The sequence below is a fragment of the Malus sylvestris genome, chromosome 6 (genome assembly GCF_916048215.2).
Source record: "Malus sylvestris chromosome 6, drMalSylv7.2, whole genome shotgun sequence".
Classification (NCBI taxonomy): domain Eukaryota; kingdom Viridiplantae; phylum Streptophyta; class Magnoliopsida; order Rosales; family Rosaceae; genus Malus; species Malus sylvestris.
Window position 1 is genome coordinate 5,102,512 of NC_062265.1, and position 10,569 is coordinate 5,113,080.

General features: G+C 34.8%; 1 long non-coding RNA gene across 1 annotated transcript; it reads left to right on the top strand.

The window, feature by feature from the left end:
- The first annotated feature begins 8,796 nt into the window (after window positions 1–8,796).
- LOC126627157 (uncharacterized) lies at window positions 8,797–9,371 on the top strand. The gene is made up of 2 exons (XR_007624926.1): window positions 8,797–9,076; window positions 9,149–9,371. It is a non-coding gene; the product is annotated as an uncharacterized LOC126627157 (long non-coding RNA).
- The last annotated feature ends 1,198 nt before the right edge of the window (window positions 9,372–10,569 follow it).

Sequence of the window (10,569 nt, forward strand, 5' to 3'; positions counted from 1 at the left end):
AGATGTCAAAAGGGCTTCTTACTTCCCAAACAGATCCTGTAGAGCAACACAAGTCCATAGACCGCCTAATTAATATTGTCATCTTGGGATCCTTCGTTAGGCGTGCTTTGGACACATGTTGGCCAACCAAGGTTGTATGATCATTTATTCTAGAATGAGTGAACTCCGCTATGAAGTTTGCCAAGGCTTGAGCCTTGATGGTGGTTCGAGCCAGGTATGTTGGTTTTGGGTTTAAAAACTTGAAAATTTTCACAATGATTTTGATCCAACAAATTGCATGCAAAAACAAAATTAAAGGGCGGAAGTTGTTGCGAAAATTAGATAACCAAAATAACTTCATTTGTCTCAAACTTTTGTGCTCGCAAGTATATGAAACAAATGATTGTATAACATATAAGCATGCATATCATCCCATAGAGATCGAATTGATTCCAAAAATCTTACTAACTAAATTGAAACAAATAATAATGGAGAAACTTTAACGGAAAAGATATGATATTTTGACTTAAATTGAAATTAAATAAAACCTGAAAATAAAATGCATGTAAATAATAAAATGAAAACATAAGATAATAAGTCTTAGGGCATCCGAACTCACAGTAACCAATTCTACTTAAATTCCCTTAATATGTTATGTTTAAGTAGTTCTCCAATATTGATGATCGATTTCCCTAATTTATTCAATTGCCATGGCATCTGGTTGCATCAAAATTATCATTGCATGTTAACCCTCTATGACATCTAGATGAATTTAAACAAGTAAGAACCCATTAAGCTCCATGGAAATCTTTAGAAAAATCACATAAACCCTAATTGCATGGCATCTACAAAAACAGGTATTTATGGTATCGATTGCAAGAAGCTAAACCCAAGTTAAGTATGACATCTACTCTAACTTGCATCAAATCAACTTAATCTAAACCTAGATGGCGATCAAGTATCTAAATAAAAATCAAGCGCATTACAAATAGTAAAATATACTCAATAAAGAAGAAAAACTTCATAATAACAATACCACATAGAAATCAAGTGTTCATGATCAGGCTACATTGTAACCCTAGCAAAGAAGAAAAGAAAACTAGAAAAGCACTTCCCTCTTGCTCCTTGCCGTAACCCCTACGAAAAATGATGTTGTTCGGTAGATTGGTTTTTAGTGCTTCCTTTTCACAAGGAGAAGGATTCTCCTTATAAAACCAACGGCAAGGCCAAGTAAAAAAGCCAAGTAAATGACCACTAATCCTAAATCCATTGAATAGTATTTCTATGTCCATTTGATCTTCAAAATTGTTGCAGTTTCTCCTTATCGTAATGTACATGTTTTGGTGCAGTTAGTTAGATTCTTACTCCATTGGAATTACTCTAGACACTCGAAATCGCTATTTTCCACTTCCCTTTGCATAACTCCGGTATTGAATGCCTAAGGATCAAAACAATATAATTTAGTGCATTTAAACCATTCATATATACAAAATCTAAAACAATATATGATAATAATATTGAAAATATGACCACATTACAGGCAAATATACACTTGCAAATCAAACTTCCAAACCAATGAATCTTTAAACTCACTATTTGGACTAAAAGGTAAGGGAAGAGTGATAAGAAAACTACATCTTATAGCACTAATTTAATTTTGAAAAATCAAAGTTGATCACCCTTTGTGTAGGACCTTCTTTCCTCCTTGATCTTGTTGTGAACTCCCTCGCACCAAAGTGATGGTGCTTCTACCTTTTTGACACCTTCTAAAAACAAGGATGATGGATTTTTTTTTTTTTTTGAGTACATCAATATTTTTACACTAAAAGGTGGGGGAGTTCCGCTAAGCCACACAATGGGTAGCCTAATTTGGTATCGAATTCTCCATCCACGAGATTTGAACCTAAGACCCATCACTTCCAAGTGAAGAGAAATACCATCAGACCATAGTAGTGCGTGACTGATAGATGTTGAACATGTATATATACATAAGGTTGTTTCTAAAAACAATCATCACTCACCTCTCTCTCTCTCTCTCTCTCTCTCCCCTATATCCGGCCATAAGGCCTTTTAGGGGTGTTTGTTTGACATTGTTAGCATTCACTGGACAGGATGGACTAACAGTCTGTGTAGTCCTGTGTTTGGCGTAGCAAGGGACTAACTTAAATGACACTAGATCGGACTCGCCTCGACTTCGAACTTTGCTAAGCGTAGCTAGCTAGTCCCGACTAAAATCTTGGTATTAGCTAGGACTATGTCACTGCCTCTTGTCTTCCCAGAACCCCTTGACCCACCACCACAATCTTGCATCGTAAGGGGGTGCGGAACCACCCAGAATCCAATTACGACTCAGAACCCCCTAAAATCTTAGAATAAAAAACACTAAGATGGAAAAATTCGCCATGGCCACCGACGGAATTGGGAAAGAGAGGGATTTGGCCGGATGGATTTAGATGGGAAAACAAAGGAAAAAGAGAGAGGTTGTCGGACAAGAAAACTTACCATGTCCGCCGATGAAATTGGGAGGAGTAGTCATTGGGGTTTTTGGTGGGAATTGGAAATTTGGGGAAAAAAATTAGGAATTGAGAATTGAAAGTGAGGCATGTCTCCATTTTATGATTATCAATATGTGCACTTTGACTAACTTGGGGGAATACAGATGGACAAACAGAGGAGGGAGGGAATACATAGTTCTAGAAATGAAAAGAAAAGAAGAAAGAAAACAAAACAAAAAAATAGGTGGAGAAACAGATAGAGAGTCCTAAAAAACAAAAATAATAAGAAAAAGAAAAACAGATAGAGAGTTCCGAAAAATAGAAAGAAAAAGAATAAAAATGAAAAATATATATTTTTATTATTTTCTTTTTTGGTCCGACACTGTATCAAACACTTCACTAAGTCAGTCTAGCTTAGTCTAGTCTAAGCCAGTTGAGCTTAGTTTCTAAAGCTAATCTAATCCGAAAAAATTCGGTTCAACAAACGCATCCTTAATCCCTTAATTGGGCTATATCCTACTTTAAGTCACTTTATGACTTAAGTTCTCTAATGTGTGTGGGCCTAATGAGCCCACTTAAAGTCAACCATTCCAACGCCCAATTAGAACGTTTAAGCACCTAAATATTAATTAACAATAATTAATTAATTTCAATCCCAACATAATCAATCACATTAATTCCTCCATCATTGGATAAACTCTATAATCCTTGATTATAAAATAGTTTGTGTCATACGTAATAGAGATGGCAACGGTTCAGTTTAGGGACGGAAATGTTATATTCATCCCCATAACCACAAAAACTAACTATATCCATAACCGAAAATTAACCATCAGATATTATCCATAACCATACCCATCGGGTAACGGATTCCCTATTGGTTAGCGGTTATATCCATCTTCGTAAATATAATATTCATTCAATTGACGCATGATAATTTAGTAAATATTAATTTTGTCATTAAATATTTGATGTATAAAATGATTTAATTAATGTATCTTGTGAAGTATAAAAATTAAAGCTAAACATTGATAATGTTGGTTTGATATTTGATATCTCCCATAAGTACCCTTGAATTCTCATAGATTTGATTCATATTAAAACTTTGAACTTTTCCACAAAATGCAACTCACACAATGCAATTTTTGTATTCTCAAGGTAATGGATTAGCTGAATAATATATATATATATATATATATATATATATATTTTTTTTTTAATACTTTAATATTATATATAATATATATTATTCAGTTCGGATTTGGGAATGGATATGGATTGGGACCTCTATAACCATTTCCAAAACTATAACCAAATAATAATCACGGTTTTTCTCCATACCCAAAATATACTTGAATTTTCATACCTAAATCTAATCCCTTCGGGCAATTATTCACGGTTGTCGGGTTTAACGGTTAGGATTATCATCCTTAATACGTAAGGTTCTAATTGACGAGGTAGTGAAACGAGGGTCTCACAGATCATTGATCTTTCCACAAGACAAACTTTATTTAGTGACTCTCCATGTTATTCTTCAATAATGTGTTTTGTCAACTTTTTCTCAAAAAATGGAAAATTAAAAAAAGCTTACATGATAAAAGTAAACAAAAGGCTTTTTAGCCAAAATAATCCCTGAGATTTGTATAACACATCAATTTAATCCCTGAGATTTGAAATCAATAGAAATGGTTTCTGAGATTGTCCATCATCAATCATTTTGGTCATTATGTGCAAAATTATGTTAAATAAGGATCAAAATGACAAATATGCTTGCAATTTAATAAATAATAGGTCAAAATGATTTGACAAAATTAAGAATATTTTGGTCATTCTATTCTTATTTAATGAAGATCTTTCAAGGAATGATCAAAATGATTGATGGTAAACAAATTCAGGGACCAATTCTATTGATTTCAAATCTCAGGATCCAAAATGAGGAGTTATGCAAATCTCAGATATTATTTTGGTTAAAGAGCCTAAACAAAATTATAAAGATCTGCAAAGTTTGTCAGAGCAAAATTGTGAATAAAAAAACATTAGTTTTCAAATTGCAATGTGGGTAATAAATTTGTATCACAACAGTCATATTAAGAGAAACCGTTGGGGGATAATTTTTTTAGTACATGAAAATACGATTTGGTACACAAAGTATTATGACACTAGTGGTTGCAAATTTATTTTTCAAGTATTAAATCACTTGTATTATGAAACCTGATATTTTTCACTACACTGAAGTATTTATCTGGTTGGAGATGCATCTTTTAAGAATATCAAACGGGTCCACACCAACAGCAACAGCCTCCCATTTCTTGCTCCTGACTGACTTCTGATCGCTATAAAATAATTGATGAGAGAAGAAGAATGGGGAATTTCCATTGGCAATTGGCAAAATGGACCACCGTTTAGTAGCTCTATTGCTGTTAGCAACCATGGTGACGACCCTGTTGACCACAAGCCAAAGCGTGAACAACGCAACCACCACCGACACCAGCAGCCCGTCCTCCACCCGGTGCGACGACGGCGGCCTCAACGACCCATCGTGCCTTATTGCCCGCACCGACATGCTGGATGACGTGGATGTGGAGTTCATGATGGACTCAGAAATCAGCCGAAGAATCTTGGCCGGCGCTAATCCAGGTTTAACCGGAATTGCCTTATATGGGGGCCGAGCGGCGTCGTGTGATCGGAAAAGCTTCCCTCCTTGCCACCCCGGGTCTAACCACAATCCGCCTCCACCGAGGTGTGATCGGACGCGCTACAATCGCCTATGCTACCGCAATTAGTGGATTGACTCCCAAGTACGACGTCGTCTCCTCGATCTCATCTGCCTGCTTGTGTTTTGTTTTTTCTGCTGCAAATCCAATAAGTTTCTCTGCACGTATGTAATGGAAAATCGACTTTGTTATTAGCACTTAATTGTATCAGATTATATATCAAATAATGTATCATTTCCAGATTCAACTGCTTAATTATTAATTACTACTCCAGACGAGCTTATCAATATATCAATTATTTAATTACTTGTCAATTTTATGATCCTAATTTCTATGTTATTTTGATACTTTTCCTTTTTCACATGCTTAATTTCATAGAAAAATTAAGGGTAAATTACATAGTAGCCCCTTAGGTTTGAGGTCTATTGCAATATTATACAACATCTTTAAAACTTTTCACTTTCATACCTCAAGTACTATTTTATTTCAATTTCATACAACCGTTACATTTTTCATTCATGGATCTGTTAAATGCTGACGTGGTTGCCACATATATGTCATGTGGCTGCCAAATATCTGCCAATGGCAAATAAAATAATTTTTTTTAAAAAAACCTAAAATTGGAAGAAGAAGAAAAAAAAAAAGGACCGAACCCCTGCAACCCAGAAGAAGAAGGAGGAAGAAGAAGAAGAGAAGAAGAAAGAGGAGGAGGAGGAAGAAGAAGAAGAAGGAAGGAAAAAAAAAAAGAAAAAAAAAGAAAGGACCGAACCCCTGCAACCCATAAGAAGAAGGAGGAAGAAGAAGAAGAGAAGAAGAAGAAGAGAAGAAGAAAGAGGAGGAGGAGGAGGAGGAGGAAGGAGAAGAAAAAAAAAAGAAAAAAAAAAGGGATCGAACCCAGAAGAAGGAGGAAGAAGAAGAAGAGAAGAAGAAAGAGGAGGAAGAGAAGAAGAAAGAGGAGGAGGAGAAAGAAGAAGAAGAAGAAGAAGAACAAAAAAAGAAAAAGAAAAAAAGGGACCGAACCAGAAGGAGGAAGAAGAAGAAGAAGAAAAAAAAAAAAAAAAAAAGAATGATCGAACCCCTTGCAACCCAGAAGAAGAATGAGGAAGAAGAAGAAGAGAAGAAGGAGGAGGAGGAGGAGGAAGAAGAAGAAGAAGAAGAAAAAAAAAAAAAGGACCGAACCCAGAAGAAGAAGAAGAAGAAAGAGAAGAAGAAGAAAGAGAAAAAAGAAAAAATAAAAAAAGATATGTGGCAGACAGGTTTTTTAAAAAAAAAAAAATTATTTTATTTGCCACGTGGCAAACATTTGACAGCCACGTGGCATATATGTGGCAGCCACGTCAGCATTTAACAGATCCATGGATGAAAAATGTAACGGTTGTATGAAATTGAAATAAAATAGTACTTGAGGTATGAAAGTGAAATGTTTTAAAGATATTGTATAATATTGCAATAGACCTCAAACCTGAGGGGCTACTATGTAATTTACCCAAAAATTAATTAAAAGGGTTTGAAAACTTTGAGTTTTAATAATAATAAAAAAATAAAGGGTAAAGTGAATAGTACCATATTTGAGTTTTTATTGTAAAAATGTGATTTTTCGTTAAAATGAACAATACCGTAAGCTTTTCGTTAAAACTCTATAATTTCATAGCTATGCAATTTCAGTGGTGGGCTTATCGGGGAAATTTGGAAAATCAATTATATATTAATATATTTATATGGTATTTGAGTACCGACCCACCGATCCACTAAGTTTCTAAGAACATGATATTAATCATCTGACTGGTATACAGATCCACAAAAACAAAAACAAAAACAAAAAAACAAAAACATCTGAGTGGTATCACAGTCCTGCTCCATTAAAATACTTCCAATAGTGGACTTAAAAGTCATTATATTGGACAAAAGTTGGCATTGGCTATGTTTTGCAAATTATATAAAGAATAATTTCAGACAGACCAACTATTTAGGATAAATTTTGCAAATTATATCAAGTTGTTGATGATTGAATTATAAACAATATTAAAGAGACTCTCTCAAAAGTGAGACTCTACATGAACTCTCTGTCACCTTGTATTTTTGACACATAATGTTGGCATAAAAATTAATGTTAACATGTGATGTTGCAGAGTGTTCGTGGAAAATCTCACTTTGACAAAGTCTTCTTAGCATTTCTCTTGAATTATTATTTAAGTGTTGATTTCTTATTAGTCATATATCACATGATCTATAAATTTTAGTCCAAAAATATGTTTACCTATCATTACTCATCAAAATGTTTCCACACCTACACGAGATTTTATATTCCTTTGTTCATCTTGCCAACAAAAATAATGAAAAAAAAAAACAATTAATAATAAAATTTTGTCTGCTGTGTCTGGGTTTAGAGTGTGTACCCTTAGATTGATTGTGAAATCTTAACCCACCACAAGCCTATGCCCTAATTAAGAATATATATATTTAATTAGCTTTGCTCATCAGGTCTTCCTCATAGCTCAACTACTCTTCATACTTAATGACTTGATTATATGGTATGGATAATATTTGCATCTTTGATGGGGAGAATCCACTCACTCTTTGCACATAACATATTTTAACTATATGAATTCAATAATCCAAACCTTCAATTTTTTAAATTTTTTTTGAAGATCATCCCTACATAATATCATTGGAGTCGAAAATCGTTTATGCATCGAAATGAATGAAAGAAATCAACTGTATAAGTACCAAGTATCATATCCATGATGATCTGCCCATTTATTTCATGTGCTGGATAACTAAACAATCTCCGACTCCAAGGATCTTTTGTTGGAATGATTTTCAAATAAAAATTAAGAAATTGAACAGTTCAAATTATGAAATTAATACAACGAATATATGTTATTCATAAAAAAAAAAAGAAGAACTATGCGCATTCCTCTTGTGAGAGAATGCAAGTATTATCCAATATAAATATACCAACAAGGAATCAATCACGGTATATGTGCAGGGACCAATTGCACAGTTACGTATTTATTCATAGAATTCATGGTAGAAGCATAATTCAATTCAAGCGGTCAGGGTACAGAATCCAAAAAAAAAAAAAAAAAGTCACGAAATCATAAATGAGATTTCAATATGAAGGTGATTCCAAGGTTGTTATCAATTTTATTTTAAATAAGTGCAAAACACCTTGGTGATTGAAGACTATTATCGAGGATATCAGATTGCTTGCACGTTCATTTTTTTCTATATCTTGGACTCATGTCTTTCGGAAAACGCAAATTTTCTTGCTGATGTCATTACTAGCGTAGGACACTCTATTCATGATACTTTTATTTGGGATAAGACTTTACACACTACTGCTAGAAATGCTTTTCTCTTCAATTGTACTAGTAGTGGTTGTAATCATGGTTTCTCTCTTTGAATGAATTTATTTTCCCATAAAAAAATAGCATAATTACGTTGGCTAGGGCAATGTCCCTTCCTTTATGCACTCAAGTTTAAAACATTTTTAAGCATTGTTTTTATATTATATTTTTAGGGAAATACTATTAGACTGTATTATTAGTATCTATTTTTTTCGTAAGTTAGATTGTATTAAAATATTGGTTGAATAACCAAAAATAGTGAATTAGAAAAAGCATCCAAATAACTATAGGCCTTATACAAAAACAATTAATATTATGAGATATGACAATTTTGAAAATCCTATGAATAATCCGGATCCAGCAGTTAAGAGAGAGACTGTTGTGGACCAAAACCTAGAAAACCCAAATATTATTTTGTTGGAAGCTGACTGGGTCGAGCCTCCCAGTTCCAAACTCACAGGAGATTGCATTGCACAGAAAAATAAAAAACAGCAAGCAAAAGAAAGGCATGAAATGGCAGATGCTGCAAAAAACAAAGGTAAGAAATTTAACCATCTATTTTTACTGTGAAGTTTCATGTTTTCTTGACAATTCTTCAGTTCGTCAGCAGCAGAAAATCGTTGCGCCCAACAAACATGGAGAAAACTTATGGGGTTGTTGCACTAAACCGGTTCCGAGATGCTTGTAGTCTTATGCCGTTGTTTTCGATCCACCAAGGTTGAATTTTTTTGGTATATCAAGTGTTGTTGTTTTAATATTCGATTCCAGCTAGATTGTTAGATGATTTAATTAGTACGTAATTTGTGTAAAACTTAGAACACTCAAGGTTTTCAGCTGAATTTTGCATATCCATATAATGATGGATTGCTTGTATTTATATCAGTTTACAGATTACAGAAGGGTTTTGAAAAACCCCATTTACACGCATAGTTTGAATTTCAAATGATACAAAGCTATCAGACCTAGCTAATAAACATTCAAAAGAAACCTAGACCTAATAGATTTGTCCTTGGATAACGGTTGAACTTTAGAATATCCAACTGAAGAGTTTGAACTAGAGTTGGATGCTTGATAAGTCTGACTTGGTCTAACATCCCCCCACAAGCTGACTGGTCAAGCAACCACAGGAAGTTTGGACACTAAGAACTTGAAACGTGATGAAGACAGGCCCTTTTGTGAATAGATTAGCAATCTGATCTTGGGAACGAACCAAATTTACCAAAAGCTCTCCACGGATCACCTTCTCCCTGACATAGTGATAATTCACTTCTAAATGTTTCGTGTGTGAGTGGAACACTGGGTTAGAAGCTAAGGCTATGGAAGAAACATTATCACACCATATTTGAGGCCTGAGAAGATTCAAATGCAGGTCTCTGAACAATGAGCGTAACCAAGATAACTCAGCGGTAGTGTATGCAAGTTGCCTATACTCGGCTTTTGTACTAGACCTGGAGATAGTTTTATGTTTCTTCGAAGACCATGACACTAAATTTTGTCCCAAATAAACACAAAAACCACCAGTAGAGTGGCGTGTATCTGGGTTGCCCGCATAATCTGCATCTGAAAAAGCATGTAGTTGTACACCACCAGATTTGTATACAAGACCATGATCATACGTGGCCTTCAAGTAACGTAATATACGTTTAACTGCCATCCAATGGGTATCCTTGGGTGAATGCATAAACTGGCATACCTGGTTAACAGCGTAAGAAGGATCGGGCCTTTTGATAGTTAAATATTGTAAAGCACTGACGACGCTTTGATACTGTTCTTCATCCTTGTGGGGTTCTGTTGACCCTAAAAACTACCAAGCCTACGTGGCGCGCAGGCCGAGTAATTAATAAGCTAACTACGTCTTTTGGTGAATGCGGGGCGTGCCAACTCGTCGGCCGAGCTTGGCCGAGGAGTAAATTTGTTGATGTTGCGTTGGGTCGCGCTACTGACTTCTGCGTCTTGCGATTGCGGCCAAGAAAGGAACACGTCTCGGCCTCTTGGGCTCTCGAACCTGAAGACAAGGTTACTATTCTCACG